This window comes from Crinia signifera, chromosome 5 (assembly GCF_055691185.1).
Source record: "Crinia signifera chromosome 5, ASM5569118v1, whole genome shotgun sequence".
Taxonomy (NCBI): domain Eukaryota; kingdom Metazoa; phylum Chordata; class Amphibia; order Anura; family Myobatrachidae; genus Crinia; species Crinia signifera.
In genome coordinates, this window is record NC_139221.1 from 25,043,313 (window position 1) to 25,068,953 (window position 25,641).

The following is a 25,641-nucleotide window of genomic DNA, read 5'->3' on the forward strand; positions in this document are numbered from 1 at the left end:
CAAATAAAACGGTGGTTGCGACCATAGAAATGCTGGGCGGATCCCAGGGAAAGCAGGTGTGCACCTGCCTGCTCTGGGCAGGTGGATTAGGTCACATGATCAACGTCCGCCCCAACTCGTAGAAGACCGTGCAGCAGAAAAGTAAGTGCTGGGTTACTTTTTCTGCTGCGAACGGAGGAAAAGTCATTCGATGGTGAGTAACCATCTAATGATTTTTCCTCTGTGCCGGCGCATGCAAACAGATTTGTAAGCATACGTATCCATTTGCGGCCCCCAGCGCCCCCCCCCCTCGCGAGCGCCGGCACCCCCCCTCGCGCCGGCACAGCCCCCCCTCGCGCCGGCACCCCGCCTCCCCCCCAATTACTATGAATTACCAGCAGTGGCGGCAGCACAGCATCTTCTCCCGCCGGGATTCGGTGCACTCACTGCACAGTGCAGCCTGCAGAGCGCCGAGCCCCTCTGTATCCTAGGCTCGGTGCTCTGCAGGCTTCACTGTGTATCGCGCGCGCCTGGCCGCCGGCACCGGGTGGGGGGAATTGTGCGGGTGCTTGGGGGGGGGTGTGCCGTGCCACTGTGGGCAGCTGCCCGGGCCCCCCCAGAGGCCTGGGCCTGGGACAGCTATACCCCTGGCATCCCCCTGTCGGCGGCCCTGCAAATAGCGACCTATTTTCAGCCTCTACCATCCCTCGTCTCTTGATTTTCAAATTGAAAATGCTTATCGTGACCCCTGCTCAGTTATTCTACAGTGCGTGACCTGGGGGATCTACAGAACCCTAGAAAGATCACAAATCAAAGCACTGGATCAAAGTACACAAAATATACAAGTATATTCGTTGCCCAACGGTGTGAAGTGTATGGAAAATGATAGAGATTTTAACCAAACTAAAGCCTGTAAATTATTTTGGGGTACAGATATATGTCTTGTGTACACAAACTGCCAGGTGAAGTTAGAGGATGCCAACTGTGCTTGAGAGATTTGCAGGGTTAAAAGGTCTAACAAGCTGGTGGTGGTGGACCCCAGCGAGGTGGATTGGGCATTGCAGTGCAAAGCACGCATGTTTCGGCCTTCTGTCTATGAGATGTTTACCACAGAATTGACTAGTACAGACAGGGCTGGGACTGCACGCATCGGCGGATCCAGGAGGGGCACTCAGGCCCGTGCCCCCTCCCCCTATCATTTTGGATTTATTTTTAATGGAGATGTCTTTGTAAGATTTCATAGAGTCGGTGGGCACAATTACCCACCGTGGCTCTAACAACAGTCCCGATCCTTTCCTTAATTTCAGAGACCAGCTGCAAACGGGGGTGGAATCGATTCCTCAAGCCCCCTCGGAAGCCAGTTGGGAGCCGCTGTTACAGTATGTAAATGCTGGCGGTGCTCTCAGCTTCACCTGTCCGCGGCTCCCTCTAATAACCCTGTCTGGCGCCACTTCCTGCTCTGGGCCTTGCAGAAAGAGAGATCAGCTTCTACAGAATTAAAGTGCTGCTGCCTTCAATAAAAAAATAACCTACAAGAGGTACACAGTATATAAGGGGTCGGGGTGGGTGGATGATATGTATATTGGGTATATAGTACACAAGGGGTGTGGGGGGTAGTTGGTGAAACTGTAGGTGTTTAGTGTATGGGAGGGCTTGATATTCATCCCCTGCAACTTTGCAGATGAGCAATCAGGTCTGAATCAGGCCCCTATTGGCTTTACAGATTCGCACTTCAAGGATGGGACAGAGAACTCGGAGAAGGTAGGCATAACAGAATGGGAAGGGAGGCGGTGGGATGGCACAGCACAGGTGACTCACTAGAAGCATTGTCCATTTACTAGTAATTATAGAACTACACAGCTGCAAACAGGTACCCGCCAATAGATGTGCTTCTGAATCAGCCTCACAGGCAGCTCTGTATTGGGAATCTTATGTGTGTGTGTGTGTGTGTGTGTGTGTGTGTGTGTGTGTGTGTGTGTGTGTGTGTGTGGCTGTGTTTGTGAGTGTGTATGTGTGTTTTTTTTTTTAACTAGAATCTATATTTTCTTATTTCTTCAAGCTCAAATGTCTCAAGCTAGACTGTGGATTTGCTGTATAACGAGCCCCATTTATGTCCCTTAAATCTGAATGTTCCCATTCGAGGTGGATGTGCCCAGGCTGCCTGTGTGCAGTGTATTGTGGGCTTTGCAGACGTACTGTACACAGGATTATTTATGATAAACATGACAGTGGCCAATTACTATTAATGCAGTTCTGTTATAAGGGGACGGGTGTGTTCTGGTGTTCACATCCTGCTGTGTCTCAGAAAATACAATCAATGCCTCTTTATAATTAAGGACTTTGAAGGTCTGTCATCTAAATGTCACGTTAAGCAGACAAGTGATAACCTTACGACTGTGTAGATTGAATTTAATATTTGCATGCGTGTATACAGTATTTATGAAGATACGTGCCCTGCCACCAGATACAGGAGATTTTATAACATATGCTGAAAAACGAGACTGATAATTATCCAGAAAACAACAAAGTACCATTCCATTCCTACAGCATACTTACCTTCCGTCGGGAAATGTCGGGGAGAATATGGAATCTCTGGGAGCTTAAATCACACACGTGACACCCTGACATCGGCTCTGTCTGCTGAGACGTTGCTCCCAGGTTCTCCCAGAGGAGACATGTACACTGGGGGTGCTGAGGGGGGTGATTACCAAATACCCAGGCTTGAGCTTGTTGGAAGGGATTGGCATGGGATTGCTTGGGCCAGGGTGGGAGGGTGTCCCTATCTGCAACACTGCGGAGGAAGGTACATGTTCCCTTGTGTAACCATTTTAAATTTGTTGGGGTGGGGGGCTTATATTAGACCACACACCTCCCAGTCCACGGAACGTTGGCTATTCTCAGCGTGTACAGCGTAAATAAGTAAGTTCTACAGAAGGAGTGACCAAACCTGTCCTCAAGATCAACCAACAGCTCATGTGTATCGGACAACCTGAGGATCTATAGTTGAACGAATGCAGCAGGTTTGAAAATGAGACAGTTAGTAATGACTACAGCTGTGCACCAGCTAGTTGACCTGCGAAATGTGACAGTTAGTAATGACTACAGCTGTGCACCAGCTAGGGAGTATGGGAAATGTGACAGCTAGTAATGACTACAGCTGTACACCAGCTCGTTGACTTGGAAAATGTGACAATTAGTAATGACTACACCTGTGCACCAGCTAGGGAGTATGGGAAATGTGACAGTTAGTAATGACTACAGCTGTGCACCAGCTACTGGGTCTGAGAAATGTGACAGTTAGTAATGATTACAGCTGTGCACTAGCTAGGTGATCTGGGAAATGTGACAGCTAGTAATGACTACAGCTGTACACCAGCTCGTTGACTTGGGAAATGTGACAGTTTGTAATGACTACACCTGTGCACCAGCTAGGGAGTATGGGAAATGTGACAGTTAGTAATGACTACAGCTGTGCACCAGCTAGGTGATCTGGGAAATGTGACAGTTAGTAATGACTACATCTGTGCACTAGCTAGGTGATTTGGAATTCATGGACCATTGGTAGCTCTCGTGGACAAGTTTGGCCACATATGTTCTACAGTCTGTATTGAATCATGAAACAAAATAAAGAGGAATTATTACACTTAGCATAGAAGAGGCGCCATTAGATATAAGGCTGATTTTAAGCCTAAGGCTAGTTTAACCCCAAGGTTCTGTTATGAGCGCACCCTTTAAGAGATTGGAATGAATATTATGTAGGTTTTTCAGTTACTAGATTAGTTTTTAGTATATCAAGTTGTTGATGGGTTGAGGTTTTAGTTACTGTAGTTTATTTACAAGGTGTAATTTTCTTATTTTAAAAATTGTTCTGCGATTGAATAGCAAAACCCCGTGGCTGCAGAAAATTACCCTGATCCATGGTTTTTGGAATTTCCCGCCCTCAGTTAGATTCCCTCTTTAAATGAAGTCAAGAGGAGCGCCTGTGAAATTGATCCATTAGGCAGTTGTCTAGGGGTTCCATAATCTGGGGGTAACCCTGAGCCTAACTATCATAAAATGAAAGATGACTCCGACAGAAGCATCATTGTTGATGTTAATGCAAATGGCAGGTGATGAACTTCTAAGATGCCAACTCCACTCTTTCACCATCTAAAAGGTCGTTATTGCTGTGCGGAAAGTCTAGACAGTTGGTATTGATGTGTGAAAGTCTAGAAAGTCTATATTGTTGTGTGGAAAGTCTAGACAGTTGGTATTGATCTGTGGAAAGCCTAGAACAGGCCTGGCCAACCTGTGGCTCTCCAGATGTTGTGAAACTACAAATCCCAGCATGCCTTGCCACAGTTTTAACACTACCTTATAGCAATCCTGTGGCAAGGCATGATGGGATTTGTAGTTTCACAACATCTAGAGAGCCACAGGTTGGTATTGGTGTGTAGAAAGTCTAGAAAGTCCTTAGTGATGTGTGGAAAGTCTAGAATGTCGGTATCGTACGGAAAGTCTAGAAAGCTGGCATTGGTGTGTGGAAAATGTAGAAAGTCTGTATCGTACAGAAAGTCTAGAAAGCCAGCATTGGTTTGTGGAAAGTCTAGAAAGTCTGTATCATACAGAAAGTCTAGAAAGCCGGCATTGGTTTGTGGAAAGTCTAGAAAGTCTGTATTGTACGGAAAGTCTAGAAAGCCGGCATTGGTGTGTGGAAAATGTAGAAAGTCTGTATCGTACAGAAAGTCTAGAAAGCCGGCATTGGTTTGTGGAAAGTCTAGAAAGTCTGTATCATACGGAAAGTCTAGAAAGCCGGCATTGGAGTGTGGAAAATGTAGAAATTCTTTATCGTACGGAAAGTCTAGAAAGCCGGCATTGGTGTGTGGAAAATGTAGAAAGTCTGTATCGTACAGAAAGTCTAGAAAGCCGGCATTGGTTTGTGGAAAGTCTAGAAAGTCTGTATCGTACGGAAAGTCTAGAAAGCCGGCATTGGTGTGTGGAAAGTCTAGAAAGTTGGTATTGGTGTGTTTACATAAGAGTAGGCATGTAGAGTGTATTGTAGAAAGGCAGAACATTTCAGGTTAATTTATCCTTTAAACAGACTTTGTATATCAAAACGTATTTTGATCGTTTTGGAAATCTGTAATATAATTTGTAAATCACACATTTATTATTTTTGTTATGATGATTATTATTTTTCTATAAAAATTGTTAGCGTATTACTTTTTTTTCCCCCTTGTTTTTCTTTTGTATAATTGAAGCTTATACCAATTCTTTTTGAAAAGATCATTTAGGAAAGTAACAAACTGCCCTACTGATACGTTACATTAATTTGCTTCCAAAGCTTTCCCTTGTACTTTATAAGAAGGTGATAATTAGGTTTGCAGATTACAATATAATCAGAACGCTTGTATGCCTGCTTGTTAAAAATATATTTTTCTTCTTTCGATAGGTTCTAAAATAATTAACCCATGTTAAACAGAAAAACAATTAATATAAATATATATAGGGAGTTATACTGCAGCGCTTCTGAGGTTTTCGTGGAGCCGGTCACAAGTCACGAAATCATTTTGGTGGTTAAAAAAAGAAGTAAAGATAAAGGTATAAAACAGATGAATTTACGTAATAGCAGCAGGTTTTTCTGGAACACCTACAAACAGTTCTCATTCATATCCTGATTTAATTTAGTTCCCTGTCATTACCCGTTCTACATTTAATCTCCTATAAATCACACATAAATATCCCATGCATGTTATTTAACACCCGGCATTTTCAATGTTTCTTAAAAAAAAAAAAAAAACACGCAATAAAAAAATGGTTTAATTTAATGAAGTCTGCAAACAAAGTACCATCTGACCGTGTTGCAACGTCTCAGCCCCAGGTACTCGTGCGGAAAGAAGAATTATAGAGAGCTCTGTGAGAGAAAAACATATTGTCTGTAGTTTTTTGGGGGCTAATGCTGGATCTAAGGTGATGATCCCTATTGTAAATAGAAAATAGCATTGATGTAAAACATTTCCACTCGACCTTTTTATTAAAAACTGGGATAGGTTTAGGCACTAGTGGGGGATGGGACGGGGGGACTTAGGGTTAGGCTGCAGTGAGGGGAAGGATAGGGTTAGGCTGCAGGGCAAGAGGTTTAGCAATCGTGTTGTGGGGGTTAGGATTAGGCACTAGTGGGGAGGGTCACAGTAGGGTTGAGGTGGGGAGGGAGGGTTAGGGTGTGGGGGTAGGGGGAGAGTTTTAGATAAATGATCCGATCTAAATACTGAAAAACAGGTGTGGACAATATTGTTTTAATGTTGACATTGTGATTGTCAACAGTCAGTGTCGACAGTACATTTTAGTGCTAGGTTTAGAGTTAATTAGTGAAGAAATGATGTCAACATGCTTACTAAATTTCACAAAGTCAATTTAATGACCTTGTTGACATTTCTGTGTGTCGATACAACATATTGTACACCCCCAGTCACTTGAATCATAGAGTTGGCTAGACACTTTTATACTTGGACTTAGAGCTTAAATACAGATCAGTGGACAAGCTTTAGTCGAGTAGGGTAGTCAATACACATCTCTGCCATGGATGCTCAATGGCTACAGTATGTCATTTATTAATTTACATCACACACGTGCAGACCGTGTCTAAGTATACATGTTATGCCACATAGTAGTGCCTGGTATTCACATTATGCCACCCCATATTGCTCCTGGCTCCTTATACACATTACGCCACTCCGTAGTTTCCATTGGCACCCCCCCCCCCCCCCCCCCCCAAAAAAAGACAAAAAAAAAGAAACGGGTGTTCTTTTACATGCTCTTGAAATAGGGGGTATAGGTTCATGACAAGCACCCTGTTCACTCTAGGGGGCATTGCTCCATTCTCTCCCAGAATGTCCTGCATAAGTAATGTCCCTTTACATATTACTGCCCATTATGGTAATAATAACTTAACCTGAACATCAGATATTATCACACAGTCATAGACACACGGCTGTACACCAGATGAAGGGCTGATACCAGCATTAGCTCATAGTCACAGACACACTGCTGTACACCGGGGGAAGGGCTGATACCGGCATTAGCTCATAGTCACAGACGCACGGCTGTACACCGGGGGTAGGGCTGATACCGGCATTAGCTCATAGTCACAGACGCATGGCTGTACACCGGGGGTAGGACTGATACCGGCATTAGCTCATAGTCACAGACGCACGGCTGTACACCAGAGGAAGGGCTAATACCGGCATTAGCTCATAGTCACAGATGCACGGCTGTACACCAGAGGAAGGGCTGATACCGGCAGTAGCACACAGTCACAGATACACGGCTGTACACCAGGAGAAGGGCTGATACTGGCATTAGTGCACAGTCACAGACACATGGCTGTACACCGGGGAAGGCCCGATACTGGCATTAGTGCACAGTCACAGACGCACGGCTGTACACTGCGGAAGGGCCGATACCGGCATTAGCTTACAGTCACAGACACACGGCTGTACACCGGGGAAGGACTGATACCGGCATTAGCTCATAGTCACAGACACATGGCTGTACACCGGGGAAGGGCCGATAGCAGCATTAGCTCATAGTCACAGACACATGGCTGTACACCGGGGGAAGGGCTGATACCAGCAGTATCACAGTCTCACGTCTGGACATCGGCTGAAGGGCTGATACCAGCATTAGCACTGTCACAGACTCACGGCTGTACAGTGTACACCAGGGTAAGATGCAACTGTGAAGAAAGACTCAAAAGCGGACGCAGCAGTGCATAACTCAGAATCAGCCATTTGATGGTTAATCAGGAGCAAATAGAGGCAGACAGACTGTCCTTGCAGTTGGCAAAACCCTGGAAAGAAAGTGATGAACACAACTGACAATAATCGACTAATGCACAATAATGATTTGTATAATAACTTTCCCTTTGTTACAATATCCTCATTAGAAATACTTTTGCGTACGATGGCAACGCTTTTGAAATGTATTTACTTTCTGGTCTAAGCGCGCCGTATCGCTGCCCTCAGAGGGAATAAAGCAGCCGAAAACTACAAACAAAGCGCAATTCAAGGTATTGCTTTGCAGATGTAAAATTAATCTCAATCACAGCAGTGCGCTGACAAGTATAATCAGGAGGCAAATCAAGCACACATTAAATTTTACTTGTTTTGCATTTGTTCTCAAATGAAAGCTTGACAAGCAACCTCTGCTCTGAATATACACACAGTAGATTAAATCAATAAATAAACCTGAAAACATGCCTTTTAGTTCTAAAAGTAAAAAAAAGGCAAATTTCCAGCGGCTTACAGCCTCTCCCATTATAAATTGCAGTCTGCTCAGGTTGGGTATTTATTTGTGGAAAATAATAATAATAATAATAATAATAATAATAATAATAATATAAATATATATATATATATAAAAAAAAAAAAAGATTTGTCCTCCATCCAACCAAAATTTATGTTTTGCAGGGATTAAAAAAAGAAAAAGATGTGAAATATTGTTTCTGTTTTTATACATAATTGTATGTAAAATCAAAAGTTTTATTATGTCAAGAAATTCTCATTTTAAAAAAATGAATAGAATTTTTTTTTTGTGGGGGGGGGGGTGTTTAAATTGCAGTTTTTTTTAACCCTTTGAGTGCCAAGTAACCTCTAAAAATGCCAGCGCCGCTTACATTTGTTATATAAATTCAAATGAAAAAATGTGTAAAAACAGATTATTGCCAAAATTTAATAAGAATACGAATACGTTTAGAATATGAATTTTATCGGTGGAGTATTTCTTTTACAAATTCGTATTCCGGGGGACAATTTACAAAGGTGTCGTATTTTTAAGATTCGTATTGATTTATGACGTATGGAGGTGTATTGAGTCATATTTTTATTCGTATTTGGCAGCCGTATATACAGTACATCATTTTGTTCTGTTAAATATTACTTGTGCCTGAAAAAACAATGTATATAACCACTAAGAATAAAAAGAACTGACAACAGTGCAGGTTGTTACAATTTTTGTAAATGTTATTATTGACAAATTATGTTTTAAATTCAAATTTTTACATGTTGGCGGCATTAATGAACAAACAGGAAAGCCAAACGCGCCCATGCAAAAACCAGTCGTTGGTGTTGAACTCCCCATTCCACAAACCACCCGTTCAGGTTGGTTAACCATTTCCAATCTAGTACAATTTTTTTTACTACATATCCCATTTCAAACCATAGAGGAAAGGGTGGGAAGGTGGCAGGACCAGCTCCACTTCGCTTTATGCATCTACCTAGGGCACCAGAATTTGGGGAGGGGGATCACCAGTCAGCCTGCCTATCACAAAATGAAGGATATCTATGAGAAAGAAAGACATTGTTGTACAGGTGGGTCACTGTGGAACTTCCACCTTCACACTTTTACTATAGGGGCTGGATAATTGGTATTGGTGGCAGTGTGGGTTTGGGGGTAGTAAATTGAAATTTTGTCTTTGGTGCAGAGAAACCTTACACTGACCCTGGAAGGTGGGTAAACTTGGACAAAGAGGCAGATCTTTTACATTAGAGTTTAAAACAAAAAAAACCTCCTCCCCTCTACTATCGGTTGGTAAAATTAAGCAGACTACCTTAAAGAGGAAACTAGCAATATTAAAGGGGCAACACTCAAACCCCTTATGGTTTAATGTCCCTTAGGGCTTATAGTGCCAGCCTTTGGTGGAACAAACCATCAGAAATAGTTCTTTATTGTACATGGCTACAGAAAAGTTTAAACTTTATTGGTTATGAATTATTTGTTGACTGTCCTCTGGGTTTACATATTGCTTCTATAAATATGTTTTTTATGGTCAATATGTTTTTTCATGGTCAACATTTTCCCTAAATTTGTGTTAACTCCCTACCTTTTCCCAACTAAGGTTATATTATTCCCCTCCCCATTTCCCATATCTATGTATTAATCCCTTCACTGGTAACCCCGAGAATTTTCCAGGCTATGCCTTAATGCCCATACTGGCAAACCCGGAAAATTCTCAGGATTGCCAGTGTTTAGCACTGGGCAGTGCTGCTGAGTTCATCGCTGAACTCAGCTGGCTTCACCGCTGCCTGTCTCCCTCTCCTCCACCGTGCCTCCGCCTCACCCCCCCCCCCGGCTGTTGTATTACATCTTGCGGCACTGGCTTATGACAAGCCAGGTTGCCGCATGCAGGGCCAGGGCGGAGGGCCAGGCAGCGGCTGATGGACGGTACAGCGGCGCTGCCCGGACCTGGGGACACAATGGTGGGGTTTTTTTTAGGGAGCGCTCCCCAGAAAAAACTCACCCAGTGAGGAGCGCTCCCTAAAAAAACCCCCACCACTGAAGGGGTTAAGCATCTCCCTCTTTCACTATATTTATATTAAGCCCCTTCCATTTTGCAGGAAATTTATATTAAGGCCATCTCCATTTCTTCAACCTTTGTATTAAGACTCCTCCCCACTAGCAGTGGCGTAACTATAAATTTTGCTCCCCCCCCCCCCGCTTAAAAGTTTGTGGTGCCCCGCCCCCCCCCCCCCCCCGCCCCAGGCTTCTCTCCAGCGTGTTTCCCCAGCGTGTGACGTGATGATGTCACACACATCATTCACTAACTATTGAATACATTCCTAAAGTAACTAAAGGTAAATTCAACAAAAAAAAGCCACCATGGTTGGTCAAAGAAGTAAGGTCAGCTATCAACAATAAAACCAGAGCCTTTAAATTCTATAAAAATAACTTGAATGAGGAGGCGTTCGCAAAATACAAAGAATCAAACAAAACTTGTAAAGGGGTAATCAAAGCAGCTAAAATATTATATGAAGAGTGCATAGCCACTGAAAGCAAAACCAACCCAAAGAAATGTTTTTTAAATACATAAATAGTAAACGTTTAATTAAGGAAAACATAGGCCCACTAACTGATACTAGTGGAAAAAGTGTTACTGAGGACAAGGGAAAAGCAACACTGTTAAATGAGTTCTTCTCATCAGTATTTACTAAGGGAGAGCAGACTGTGTAACGAACATTTACCACAAACGGGACAAATAAGCCAGATCTCATTGTGGATTTCACGCCGAAAGAAATAATACTGAGGCTAAGCAAACTCAAAACAAATAAGTCACCAGGGCCAGATGGGATTCATCCGAGGGTATTAATGGAATTAAGGGATGAACTAGCTACCCCCCTACATTATATCTTTAGCAAGTCACTATCATCAGGTATAGTACCAAAAGATTGGAGAATAGCAGAGGTAGTGCCAATATTCAAAAAAGGAAAAAAGGAAGATCCAGCTAATTACAGACCCGTTAGTTTAACATCAATTGTGGGTAAACTATTTGAAGGATTTTTAAGGGATGGTATCCAGGAATATTTAGATCATCACCGTCTACTTAGTACTAACCAACATGGGTTCGTGAAAAATCGTTCATGCCAAACTAATCTACTAGGGTTCTATGAAGAGGTTAGCAAAAACCTCGATAATGGAAATGCTGTAGATGTGATTTTCCTAGATTTCGCTAAAGCATTTGATACTGTCCCACACAAGAGATTGATTAATAAAATGGAGAACCTAGGATTGGGTGAAAATATCTGCAGATGGGTAGGGAATTGGCTATGTAATAGAGAACAAAGAGTGGTTGTGAATGGTGCCGTATCAGATATGATACCGGTACTAAGTGGAGTGCCCCAGGGTTCGGTTTTGGGGCCCATTTTGTTTAACATTTTTATTAACGATATTGGGATAGGGTTACTCAGCAATGTATCCATCTTTGCGGACGATACAAAACTTAGCAAAGTCATCAAATCACCAGAAGATGTCACCATGCTTCAAAATGATCTTGCAATTCTAGATGAGTGGGCAAAAAAATGGAAGATGAGGTTCAATGTAGATAAATGTAAGGTTATGCACCTTGGGAGACACAACCAGTGTGCAAGTTACAACCTTAGCGGAGAGGAACTGGGTAATTCCATACTTGAAAAGGATCTAGGAGTCCAAATAGACAGCAATCTAGGATGTAGTGCCCATTGTAATGTAGCTACAAAAAAGGCCAACAAAATTCTGGCATGTATTAAGAGGGGAATGGAAACTAGGGACTCAAGGGTAATTATGCCACTATATAAAGCATTGGTGAGACCTCACCTAGAGTACGGAGTACAGTTCTGGGCCCCACACTATAAAAAGGACATCATAGAATTAGAAAAAGTCCAAAGGCGAGCAACAAAGCTTATTAGGGGAATGGAGAATTTAAGCTACGGGGAGAGATTAAGCAATTTGGGACTATTTACATTAGAAAAGAGACGTTTAAGGGGGGACATGCTCAACATGTACAAGTATATCAAGGGCCAATATAAGGAACTGTCACACACCCTATTTTCTACTAGAAAGGAATCTAGGACGCGAGGGCATGAGTATAGATTAGAAGAAAAAAGATTTCATTAAGCTAGTAGAAAGAATTTCTTTACGGTCAGAACAGTCAAACTCTGGAACTCTCTTCCCAGAGAGGTGGTAACGGCTGGCTCATTAAATGCATTCAAGGCAAAGTTGGACAAACATTTACTGGAGAAAAACATTCATGGGTACAAATAAGAAATATAATTTGTCTGTAAAATACCAGAACCTACCAAATCAGCAATGGATATCTATACCAGGTTGAACTAGATGGACGCAAGTCTTTTTTCAGCCTTACCTACTATGTAACTATGTAACATAACGGAGAAGCTGAAGCAGGATAGAGGAAGAGAAACTAGCAGACACTGCTGATTCCCTTGGCTCTGACGCATCCCAGGCCGCCTCAGCACGCCCATCCACCCACCCATCCTGTACACAGTAGCCAATAGCCGGCTCTGTGTACAATCATGTGAATCAGTGGGGGGACTTTGTAGTCTCTGCCATGGCCGCACCCACGCTGCGGCTGACTCGCCAGCAAGGGGGAAGTGGCAGGCAGCAGCATGTCAGTGTGTCCCGCGGGTGCTGGTGCCCATATAGTCCCCACTGTGGCTTGCTCCCCAAGCGGAAACTGGCGCTGCCTTACAGTAGTTACGCCACTGCCCACTAGTCTTTCCTTACTTTGTATTAAGACTAGGGATGCCAATCCCGGGGCATTTTTTCAATCCCGGAGTTGAAAAATGCCCAATCCCGGGATTCCCGGGATTTCCGGGATCCCGGGATTGGCTTTCCTAATACAAAAACATGCAAATACAAAAACCCGCCAGGCCACTCGCATATTTACTTACAAGTGTGGTGTGGCCGGATGTGTGGGCGATGGAGCCGGGAGGATGTAGCCTGGGCGGGTGGCGTTGGGTGATGGTCGAGCAGGCGGGCCGGCAAGCGGTCTCATGGAGGCGGCCGGGCGGTGTCATGGAGGTGGGCAGGCGGTCTCATGGAGGCAGGTGGCCGGTCTCGTGGAGGCAGGCAGTGGGAGGTCAGCGCAGGCGGAAAGAGGCGGCGGGTGTTGTGTGGCCTGCGCAGCATGACCTCTGACCGGGACGGGAGTAGCTGGGCAGCGTCTGAGCATCAGCTCAGAATCAGACCCTGATTCTAGTTGACTCAGTAAGATGTGAAGCTTGCAGTTTACTGAGTCCCAGGGGGAGCCGCCGAAACCCCCCCCCCCCGCTGTCGCCATATCGCCCCGTAACCATGTGAGAATATGTGTCACAAAGACACAGCCCCTCTGGCATATGCCCCGCAGCAGGAGAAATCAATAGATGGTAGAATGATTTCTCTAGCCTTTGCAAATATGTCAGTTATAGGTGCGGGCAGCGGGACAAAGACAGGGCGGGTGGCTGACATCATGTGACTTCAGCTGCCCGCCCACGGCACTCCTCGTCCTGCCCGCAATCCAGTAGGAATTCCCAGCATTTTCATGGGGACACCAGTATAGTCACTGGGAACATAGCAACACCATCCCATACACCACTATAGTCACTGGGAATATAGCAACACCACCCCATACACCACTATAGTCACTGAGAACATAGCAACACCACCCCATACACAACTATAGTCACTGGGAACATAGCAACACCACCCCATACACCACTATAGTCACTGGGAATATAGCAACACCACCCCATGCACCACTATAGTCACCGAGAACATAGCAACACCACCCCATACACAACTATAGTCACTGGGAATATAGCAACACCACCCCATGCACCACTATAGTCACCGAGAACATAGCAACACCACCCCATGCACCACTATAGTCACCGAGAACATAGCAACACCACCCCATACACCACTATAGTCACCGAGAACATAGCAACACCACCCCATACACAACTATAGTCACCGAGAACATAGCAACACCACCCCATACACCACTATAGTCACCGAGAACATAGCAACACCACCCCATACACCACTATAGTCACCGAGAACATAGCAACACCACCCCATACACCACTATAGTCACTGGGAATATAGCAACACCACCCCATGCACCATTATAGTCACCGAAAACATAGCAACACCACCCCATGCACCACTATAGTCACTGGGAATATAGCAACACCACCCCATACACCACTATAGTCACTGGGAATATAGCAACACCACCGCATACACCACTATAGTCACCGAGAACATAGCAACACCACCCCATACACCACTATAGTCACCGAGAACATAGCAACACCACCCCATACACCACTATAGTCACTGGGAATATAGCAACACCACCCCATGCACCACTATAGTCACCGAGAACATAGCAACACCACCCCATGCACCACTATAGTCACCAAGAACATAGCAACACCACCCCATACACCACTATAGTCACCGAGAACATAGCAACACCACCCCATGCACCACTATAGTCACCGAGAACATAGCAACACCACCCCATGAAAAAATGCAGAGGAAATGTGGGATACTCTAAAAAAGGTGCTTGATTCACTAACTATTGAATACATTCCTAAAGTAACTAAAGGTAAATTCAACAAAAAAAAGCCACCATGGTTGGTCAAAGAAGTAAGGTCAGCTATCAACAATAAAACCAGAGCCTTTAAATTCTATAAAAATAACTTGAATGAGAAGGCGTTCGCAAAATACAAAGAATCAAACAAAACTTGTAAAGGGGTAATCAAAGCAGCTAAAATATTATATGAAGAGTGCATAGCCACTGAAAGCAAAACCAACCCAAAGAAGTTTTTTAAATACATAAATAGTAAACGTTTAATTAAGGAAAACATAGGCCCACTAACTGATACTAGTGGAAAAAGTGTTACTGAGGACAAGGGAAAAGCAAAACTGTTAAATGAGTTCTTCTCATCAGTATTTACTAAGGGAGAGCAGACTGTGGAACGAACATTTACCACAAACGGGACAAATAAGCCAGATCTCATTGTGGATTTCACGCCGAAAGAAATAATACTGAGGCTAAGCAAACTCAAAACAAATAAGTCACCAGGGCCAGATGGGATTCATCCGAGGGTATTAATGGAATTAAGGGATGATCTAGCTACCCCCCTACATTATATCTTTAGCAAGTCACTATCGTCAGGTATAGTACCAAAAGATTGGAGAATAGCAGAGGTAGTGCCAATATTCAAAAAAGGAAAAAAGGAAGATCCAGCTAATTACAGACCCGTTAGTTTAACATCAATTGTGGGTAAACTATTTGAAGGATTTTTAAGGGATGGTATCCAGGAATATTTAGATCATCACCGTCTACTCAGTACTAACCAACATGGGTTCGTGAAAAATCGTTCATGCCAAACTAATCTACTAGGGTTCTATGAAGAGGTTAGCAAAAACCTCGATAATGGAAATGCTGTAGATGTGATTTTCCTAGATTTCGCTAAAGCATTTGATACTGTCCCACACAAGAGATTGATTAATAAAATGGAGAACCTAGGATTGGGTGAAAATATCTGCAGATGGGTAGGGAATTGGCTATGTAATAGAGAACAAAGAGTGGTTGTGAATGGTGCCGTATCAGATATGATACCGGTACTAAGTGGAGTGCCCCAGGGTTCGGTTTTGGGGCCCATTTTGTTTAACATTTTTATTAATGATATTGGGATAGGGTTACTCAGCAATGTATCCATCTTTGCGGACGATACAAAACTTAGCAAAGTCATCAAATCACCAGAAGATGTCACCATGCTTCAAAATGATCTTGCAATTCTAGATGAGTGGGCAAAAAAATGGAAGATGAGGTTCAATGTAGATAAATGTAAGGTTATGCACCTTGGGAGACACAACCAGTGTGCAAGTTACAACCTTAGCGGAGAGGAGCTGGGTAATTCCATACTTGAAAAGGATCTAGGAGTCCAAATAGACAGCAATCTAGGATGTAGTGCCCATTGTAATGTAGCTACAAAAAAGGCCAACAAAATTCTGGCATGTATTAAGAGGGGAATGGAAACTAGGGACTCAAGGGTAATTATGCCACTATATAAAGCATTGGTGAGACCTCACCTAGAGTACGGAGTACAGTTCTGGGCCCCACACTATAAAAAGGACATCATAGAATTAGAAAAAGTCCAAAGGCGAGCAACAAAGCTTATTAGGGGAATGGAGAATTTAAGCTACGGGGAGAGATTAAGCAATTTGGGACTATTTACATTAGAAAAGAGACGTTTAAGGGGGGACATGCTCAACATGTACAAGTATATCAAGGGCCAATATAAGGAACTGTCACACACCCTATTTTCTACTAGAAAGGAATCTAGGACGCGAGGGCATGAGTATAGATTAGAAGAAAAAAGATTTCATTCAGCTAGTAGAAAGAATTTCTTTACGTTCAGAACAGTCAAACTCTGAAACTCTCTTCCCAGAGAGGTGGTAACGGCTGGCTCATTAAATGCGTTCAAGGCAAAGATGGACAAACATTTACTGGAGAAAAACATTCATGGGTACAAATAAGAAATATAATTTGTCTGTAAAATACCAGAACCTACCAAATCAGCAATGGATATCTATACCAGGTTGAACTAGATGGACGCAAGTCTTTTTTCAGCCTTACCTACTATGTAACTATGTAACACCACCCCATACACCACTATAGTCACTGGGAATATAGCAACACCACCCCATGCACCACTATAGTCACCGAGAACATAGCAACACCACCCCATGCACCACTATAGTCACCGAGAACATAGCAACACCACCCCATGCACCACTATAGTCACTGGGAATATAGCAACACAATCCCATGCACCACTATAGTTACTGGGAATAAAGCAACACCACCCCATACACCACTATAGTCACCGGGAACATAGCAACACCACCCCATACACCACTATAGTCACTGAGAACATAGCAACACAATCCCATGCACCACTATAGTCACTGGGAATATAACAACACCACCCCATGCACCACTATAGTCACCGAGAACATAGCAACACCACCCCATGCACCACTATAGTCACCGAGAACATAGCAACACCACCCCATACACCACTATAGTCACTGGGAATATAGCAACACCACCCCATACACCACTTTAGTCACTGAGAACATAGCAACACCACCCCATGCACCACTATAGTCACTGGGAATATAACACCACCCCATACACCACTTTAGTCACTGAGAACATAGCAACACCACCCCATGCACCACTATAGTCACCGAGAACATAGCAACACCACCCCATACACCACTATAGTCACTGGGAATATAGCAACACCACCCCATACACCACTTTAGTCACTGAAAACATAGCAACACCACCCCATGCACCACTATAGTCACTGGGAATATAACACCACCCCATACACCACTTTAGTCACTGAGAACATAGCCACACCACCCCATGCACCACTATAGTTACTGAGAACATAGCAACACAATCCCATGCACCACTATAGTCACTGGGAATATAACAACACCACCCCATGCACCACTATAGTCACCGAGAACATAGCAACACCACCCCATGCACCACTATAGTCACCGAGAACATAGCAACACCACCCCATGCACCACTATAGTCACCGAGAACATAGCAACACCACCCCATGCACCACTATAGTCACTGGGAATATAACAACACCACCCCATACACCACTTTAGTCACTGAGAACATAGCAACACCACCCCATGCACCACTATAGTCACTGGGAATATACAACACAATCCCATGCACCACTATAGTCACTGGGAATATAGCAACACCACCCCATGCACCACTATAGTAACCGAGAACATAGCAACACCACCCCATGCACCACTATAGTCACTGGGAATATAACACCACCACCCCATGCACCACTATAGTCACTGGGAATATAACAACACCACCCCATACACCACTTTAGTCACTGAGAACATAGCAACACCACCCCATGCACCACTATAGTCACTCAGAACATAGCAACACAATCCCATGCACCACTATAGTCATTGGGAATATAACAACACCACCCCATGCACCACTATAGTCACCGAGAACATAGCAACACCACCCCATGCACCACTATAGTCACTGAGAACATAGCAACACAATCCCATGCACCACTATAGTCACTGGGAATATAACAACACCACCCCATGCACCACTATAGTCACCGAGAACATAGCAACACCACCCCATGCACCACTATAGTCACGAGAACATAGCAACACCACCCCATACACCACTATAGTCACTGGGAATATAGCAACACCACCCCATACACCACTTTAGTCACTGAGAACATAGCACCACCACCCCATGCACCACTATAGTCACTGGGAATATAACAACACCACCCCATACACCACTATAGTCACCGAGAACATAGCAACACAATCCCATACACCACTTTAGTCACTGAGAACATAGCACCACCACCCCATGCACCACTATAGTCACTGGGAATATAACACCACCCAATACACCACTATAGTCACTGAGAACATAGCAACACCACCCCATGCACCACTGTAGTCACTGAGAACATAGAAACACAATCCCATGCACCACTATAGTCACTGGGAATATAACAACACCACCCCATACACCACTTTAGTCACTGAGAACATAGCAACACCACCCCATGCACCACTATAGTCACCGAGAACATAGCAACACCACCCCATGCACCACTATAGTCACTGAGAACATAGCAACACAATCCCATGCACCACTACAGTCACTGGGAATATAACAACACAATCCCATGCACCACTATAGTCACTGAGAACATAGCAACACCACCCCATGCACCACTATAGTCACTGGGAATATAGCAACACCACCCCATGCACCACTATAGTCACTGGGAATATAACAACACAATCCCATGCACCACTATAGTCACCTAGAACATAGCAACACCACCCCATACACCACTATAGTCACTGAGAACATAGCAACACCACCCCATACACCACTATAGTCACTGGGAATATAGCAACACCACCCCATGCACCACTATAGTCACCGAGAACATAGCAACACCACCCCATACACCACTATAGTCACTGGGAATATAGCAACACCACCCCATGCACCACTATAGTCACTGGGAAAGCAAAACCTCTGCATGCGTGACTATAGCGACTGGGAACAAAGCAACACACAAGGAACATAGGGCTATTCAGGATGTCCACATTCAGACTATGTTGACATTATGGTGTCAGCACGATTTTAATATTTGTTGAAATGATAAATGTTGAAACTTTGGTTTATGTCATCACGCCTAATGCCGACATTCAGGCCATGGAGGCATTGTACTGTTGCATTCCGAGCTGTCAACATTCAGGCCATGACAGCATTATTCTGTTGCATTTGGAGCGTCGACATGCCCCTTCTCTTAGTTAAACAAGCACAGTAATACCCCTTTCACATCGCACTTTTAAAACGGTAAATTGCCGATTTTTTTTCATTTTAAAACGTTTAAGCCTGCACTGTGAATGCATCAGAGCCGATTTACCGTTTAAAGTTAACTGGTATTTCGAACCGTGTAAAAAGCAGAGTCCTACACGGTTCCTTGCCGTTTTTTGAGCAATGTGAATGTGTACAATGTGTCTGAAACGGTATTTCAGGCAAACAACACAAGCTAAAGAGCAGTGATAGGCTGTCCCCTTTAAAATGACAGGCAATGTTGACACTCTGGCTTGAAACGTGTTCGGGTTGAAACGGTTTGACTGCTATGTTGAATGAGACTTAACCGGTATTTAAAACGGTAATCTGCGGCAATGTTAAGGCTCTGACCCGTTTTAATTACCGTTTTAAAATACCGGTTTTTAAAACGTGTCGGCGATGTGAAAGGGGTATAAAGGATGAATGGTTTTAGATAAGTTCAAATAATCTTCCTTTGTTTTATTGTACGAAAATGTTCCTACGTTCTTCGTGTAACAGATCATTAATAAGCTGCACTTAATCAGCCGTCAGTAAGCCCCATATTATTGACAATCTATCAGAAATTTAATGCAATTAGATCATACATTATGTTAAACTGCAACATTGGACAGTGATGGATACTTAATTCGGTTTATTCCGTGAATATTATCTTATTCTTTTCTTATTAATCATAAAATAATTAAACTTTATGGATTTGAATCCTTCATAAATTACAAATACATTTTTGTGTGAGGATTTGAGATGAAGTGATCTATTGCTGTTTTCATGATTAGTAGTTTGTACATTTTACAGTATATAAGAGTATGAGATACATCATATAAAATGCTTGGAACCAGTTCTCTATAAGGCACCAAGGGGGACATTTTCTAAGATGTGTATTCTACTCCACGTGATGTTGCTATGGGCAACCAACTTAGAATCTACTTCTTATTTATTTAGCACCCTCTAGAACAGTGGTTCCCAACCCTGGTCCTCAAGTACCCCCAACCAGTGGCGTAGCTACGTTTTGAGCGCCCCCCGCCGTTAGGGGGGGGGCGCCCCCCCTCCGTCGCCGCCCCGCCGAGCACCCCTACCCCGCCGCCCATGCAAACCCCCCTCAATCCCCCACAGCCTTACCTATCGCGCTGGTCCCGGCGGCTCTGTTCTTCTGCTGAGGACCACCAGAAAATGGCCGCCCCCATACAGCAGACAGTTTCAGAGAACTGTGTGCTATATGGGGGCGGCCATTTTGTGGTGGTCCTCAGAAGAAGAACGGAGCCGCCGGGACCAGTGCGATAGGTAAGTGACAGTCTGCGGGGGATTGGGGGGGGGGGGTTAACTATAGCACCGCAGCCCCCGGCGCCCCCACATGCACAGCGCCCCCCCCCACGGTGGCGGGGGCTGCGGTGCTATAGTTACGCCCCTGCCCCCAACAGTGCACATTTTCCAGGTCTCCACACAGAATCACAGGTGACATAATTAGCTCATCCTGTGGATCTTTTAAAATGTGTCTGAATAATGAGTGCACCTGCCGGGTGACCTGGAAAACGTGTACTGTTGGCGGTACTTGAGGACCAGGGTTGGGAACCACTGCTCTAGAAGATAGTACACTGCTACTGTTTATTTCAGTTGCTTAAAATAAAGTTGGCCTAATCTTGAAGAACATTATGTCTACTCCTTGCAGTAACAATTGCCAGATTTCAGATATATTTAATCTTATTGGGAATCGTAATTCTATAAACATCTACCGTTACCGAGGTCATATGCACTGTCAGACTGACATTTGTGTGTGTGGTAATAGGCTGCGGGACCAGACACATCAGAGTACAGACAGCACAGCTGGTCTCACTGCTCCTAATAACTGAACTGGGGTTCCCTGTACCCATAATCCTGTTTTTTGTTATTCAGTAAGCCAAGCAGTTTCGGTACTTGTGTATTATCACGGCGCCCACTACGCCGTTTGCCTAGTGGGCTATTTACGGTAGTCAAATCGCATCGCATGTCATATTGTATGGCATGCGATGCAATGCGATGCAGTGCGATGCGATTTTCCTATATAATGTATTCACTGCTCTGTGTCAGTGAATCCATTAAAAAGATAGGGTGCGATAAAAAATCCCATCGCATGCCCTTATTGTATGGTATGCGATGCAATGAGATATCGGTTCTGAACCTATAATAATGCCAGTTAGTGGCCTATAGCATTAAATGACATATCATGTAATTTATTTTGGCCCCCCCACTATCCACGTCATCCCGAAACGTGGCGGCGGTACGTGTCCGACCAACCTTTTCATACTCCCACTATCCACGTCGGTGTGGAGTTGACTGCAGTTTATTCTAGGTAATTTAAAGCTGTATTTATGTGTATAGCATGACTATTTAGTCTGAACTATTGCTATAAATTCTTTATTGTTATATCATGGTCATACAGTGGATTTATTGTTTTTAAATTGTACTGCCTCTATTATGGGGTTGTGTGTTTTTAATATTGTTTGGTGCGGCCGACGCTGTGTGGCAACTTCTTTTGTGGGGTTGGGCTGATGGACATGTTCAGCTCCTCTGCTCCACAGGTGGCCGTACTCAGTGTTGGGCGCCGTCCATTGGTGGAGGTGGATCCTGAGGCGGGTCTCTGTGTATAAATGTAGTTTGATGTTACTTGTACCTTGCTCCCTGATGACGGAGAAGTGTCTCCGAAACATGTCAGAATAAAGTGGCCACTTTATGCAATTTATGTAGTCTTGTGAGTGCCGCTGATTCCTCTTTTACTTTACATATATATATATATATATATATATATATATATATATATATATATATATTCCACTTAACAAATATTGCAACTATTCCCCCAGTGCGTTTTGTGCAGAAATATTTTGCCTTTATTCACATTGTAACGGCGTAGCTGCGGCCTCCTGACCTCCCGTAATGAACTGCGCAGTGTCACTGGCATTTTAATAATGCGCTCAGTCTACATCTCCAATTATATTATTGCTAACACCAGAATTCATGCAGCACATTACTCAGTGTCAGCTGCGCTCTGATGGGGACCCCTTCTGTAAATGAACCGATCTAGCATTTAGGTCACATTAAATCTTATTTAATAGCGTGTTATAACAAGTGTGGTGTAATCTGTGGCAACCACAAAGTTCCTTTCATTAGCGTTATCTCGCAACTGACCAAGGCTGACAGATAATTGGCTGCTACAGGTTACAGAGCACGCTAGTCGTACAATGTTTAAGTACAATGTTGATTGAGTATTATCTCACCCCTCCCCCATAGAGATCTCTCAGAATATTTCTCAGGGCCCCAAATATAGATGACCGAATGAATATATGTATTACAGACAAGAGCAGCCGCTCCTAGAGACTGATCTGTATGATTGGTACTGTGAGCCTACAACTAGCTTTATTAGTCAATAAAAGATGACAAAATGACAAATATAGCCCAAGGGCATTCATAAAGTCTGCACACTTTTTTTTATGATAAACTGATCAGTTCTTCAATGGCCCTTTCCCTTTTCACCATTATGTCCATCACTCAAGACCGAAATGTTTGCAGCATGAGGGCAAAATCCATTACATGGAGGTGCCAGTTCCTGTTGCATTTATTCAGTGGTTCTATGGGGTCTTGACTTTTTAATGGAGCATGCACACTTTTCTCTGTGTCTCAAAAGCCTAGTACACACTAGCAAAAAGCCCATAATGGTCAAGAGTGGTAAAAAGTATTGGCAGATGCGCCCTTGCCGATGCAGGCAGCTAGGGTGCAATGGTGGAAGTCGTTCTGCACTCTGCAGCATGGGGCTTGCTAATGACATTCATGTTGGCCCTACACATTGGATATACACTAGACAATGTTCCACTTATGTTGGTCTGATCCCCAGGGGCGCTGACAGGTCGGCCATGCTCCAGAAAAATAAAGGGGCATGGCCATCTGTGGGGCGGGTCTCTGGGGACGTGGCCTTGCTCCCGTGAAAAAAATAAAATAAACGAGAGGGAGAGAGGACAAGCTGTAGCTGTCTTTCTCCCCAGATCAGCACATGGCACTGGGTAGAAAGGCTGTCATGTCTCTCCCCACTGCCCACCCCCTGCAAAGGTGGAGGGGGAGCGGGACCCGGGCCCCTCCAGCAGACCTAGGCCCGGGTAAAAAGTACTCTCTCCCACTCAGCGCCACTGCCAATACTCCCGATATCTTCTAGTGTGTACCCATTCTGCTTACCAGCCATGTTATCTAGTTCAGACACCACCAGACCCCACCTCATCTAAAAGGACTAGAGGCAACCCACCCTCTCTTCTTCTTTACTTTCCTTAAGGCAACCTAATTTCCCCTGAGCTCGCCCGGTAGCTGCCCGCGGGAGAGCTCATTACGATTTGGCACTTGATGTGAAATATTTTACATGGGATAAATGGCGTGCGTGGGTGTGGGCAGATATAATATCTACTGAACCGACTCTCCCGGCATTGATACCCCATTTGTGTTTATTTGGGTTAGACTTGGAGGAGACACACTCATCGCTGATTTACCGCTATGTTCTTTGTCTCACTACAGTACCTTGGCCAAGGTTCTCATTGCAAGGAAGTGGCTTGCTCCTGATCCTGCTAATATCTTTCATTGGAGGGCCTTGGTCAATGAGGTGTCCGGGCGTGAAACAATTATGTTTAAAATAGAGGATCCCTCCCGAACTAATTAAATAATGGGTCAGGTGGAATACTTCAGTAGGTGGAGACGCTCCCAGTATCGACACATAGGACTTCTTGTGTGTTTATAATTAAATAATCTGTGGTAATGTTGGTGATATATTGATGTTGCCATGCCTTGTGTGCCCAGTGTGTTAGCCCCTTGGCATGGGTATACGCCGATGACGGCTTTTGTTTACCAGTATGCTCTTTCTGCATGAATCCTTCGGTCTCATTACGCTTCTATATTGGAAGTGAGGGCACTGACATATACTGATATGGTCACTTATGTTTGACAACTTTCTCTGATGTCTACCATGTCCCATTAACATGGCTACATAATGACATAACTGCTTCTATATGTTTACTTACAAACATGTGCTGATTACTTGTGTGGTTTATATGTGCTTTGTTATCACACCTCTATACCGTTATCTACGTTATACAGATGGCGCCCCTCTCATTCAGCTCCAGGGCTCGCCAGAATGTCCCCACTGGTGAGTGCTGGCTTAGAGAAGCTCCATCTGACTGGGAAGCGCGAGCGTCTAACACGCACCCACGTCCCATTCACTTGGCAGGGTTAGAGGGGGTGCGAGGAGGTGTCGGGGACCGGCGGGGAGGCGGCGGGGACCAAGAGGAGCTGTGATGGAATGGGGCACAACAGATGGCAGAGGCTGGCGGCTGGCGATTCGATCGCCAGCCTCCGGCTGAATGAGGGGCGCTACATTTGTATTCAACTTTGTATCTTTGACACAATTGCATACTCTGTACATCGGTTTATGTTCCTTGTTAATGTTTTCTTTTTGTTTGTGTATGAAAATAATAAAAATTACAGGTACTTTTGTAATATCTGGGGGCCCGATTTTTTAATCGCATGCCTTAACTTAAGGCATGCGATGGGACTCAATGGGACCCAATTTTCGGGGTTTTTAAGACGTTCCTGTACAATTAAAAAATCGATTGCATCGCAATACGAGCCCAAAGCGTGGCGAACGCAGCGAGCCCCTCGAGGGGATGCGGATTACTTAACATGTATTCCGCATCCCCTCACGGTACTCGCTGCGCTCGCCACGCTTCGGGCTCTTATTCTGCGTCCCCTCGCTAGGCTCGCTGTGCTAGCCACGCTTCGGGCTCGGTGGCTCGCTGCGCTCGCCACACTATATAAAATTGACTCTACGCCGACGTCGATAGTGGGGGTATGAAAAGGTCGGAGGACACGTACCGCCACCC

At 44.3% G+C, this 25,641-nt stretch overlaps 1 protein-coding gene and 1 long non-coding RNA gene across 6 annotated transcripts in view; both read left to right on the forward strand.

Moving 5' to 3' along the window:
- LOC146080019 (uncharacterized) lies at positions 1-24,632 on the forward strand. The gene is made up of 3 exons (XR_014474786.1): positions 1-141; positions 1,287-1,517; positions 24,284-24,632. It is a non-coding gene; the product is annotated as an uncharacterized LOC146080019 (long non-coding RNA).
- DGKB (diacylglycerol kinase beta) overlaps positions 1-25,641 on the forward strand; it is a 438,667-nt gene that overhangs the window by 257,652 nt on the left and 155,374 nt on the right. The window lies entirely within an intron of this gene.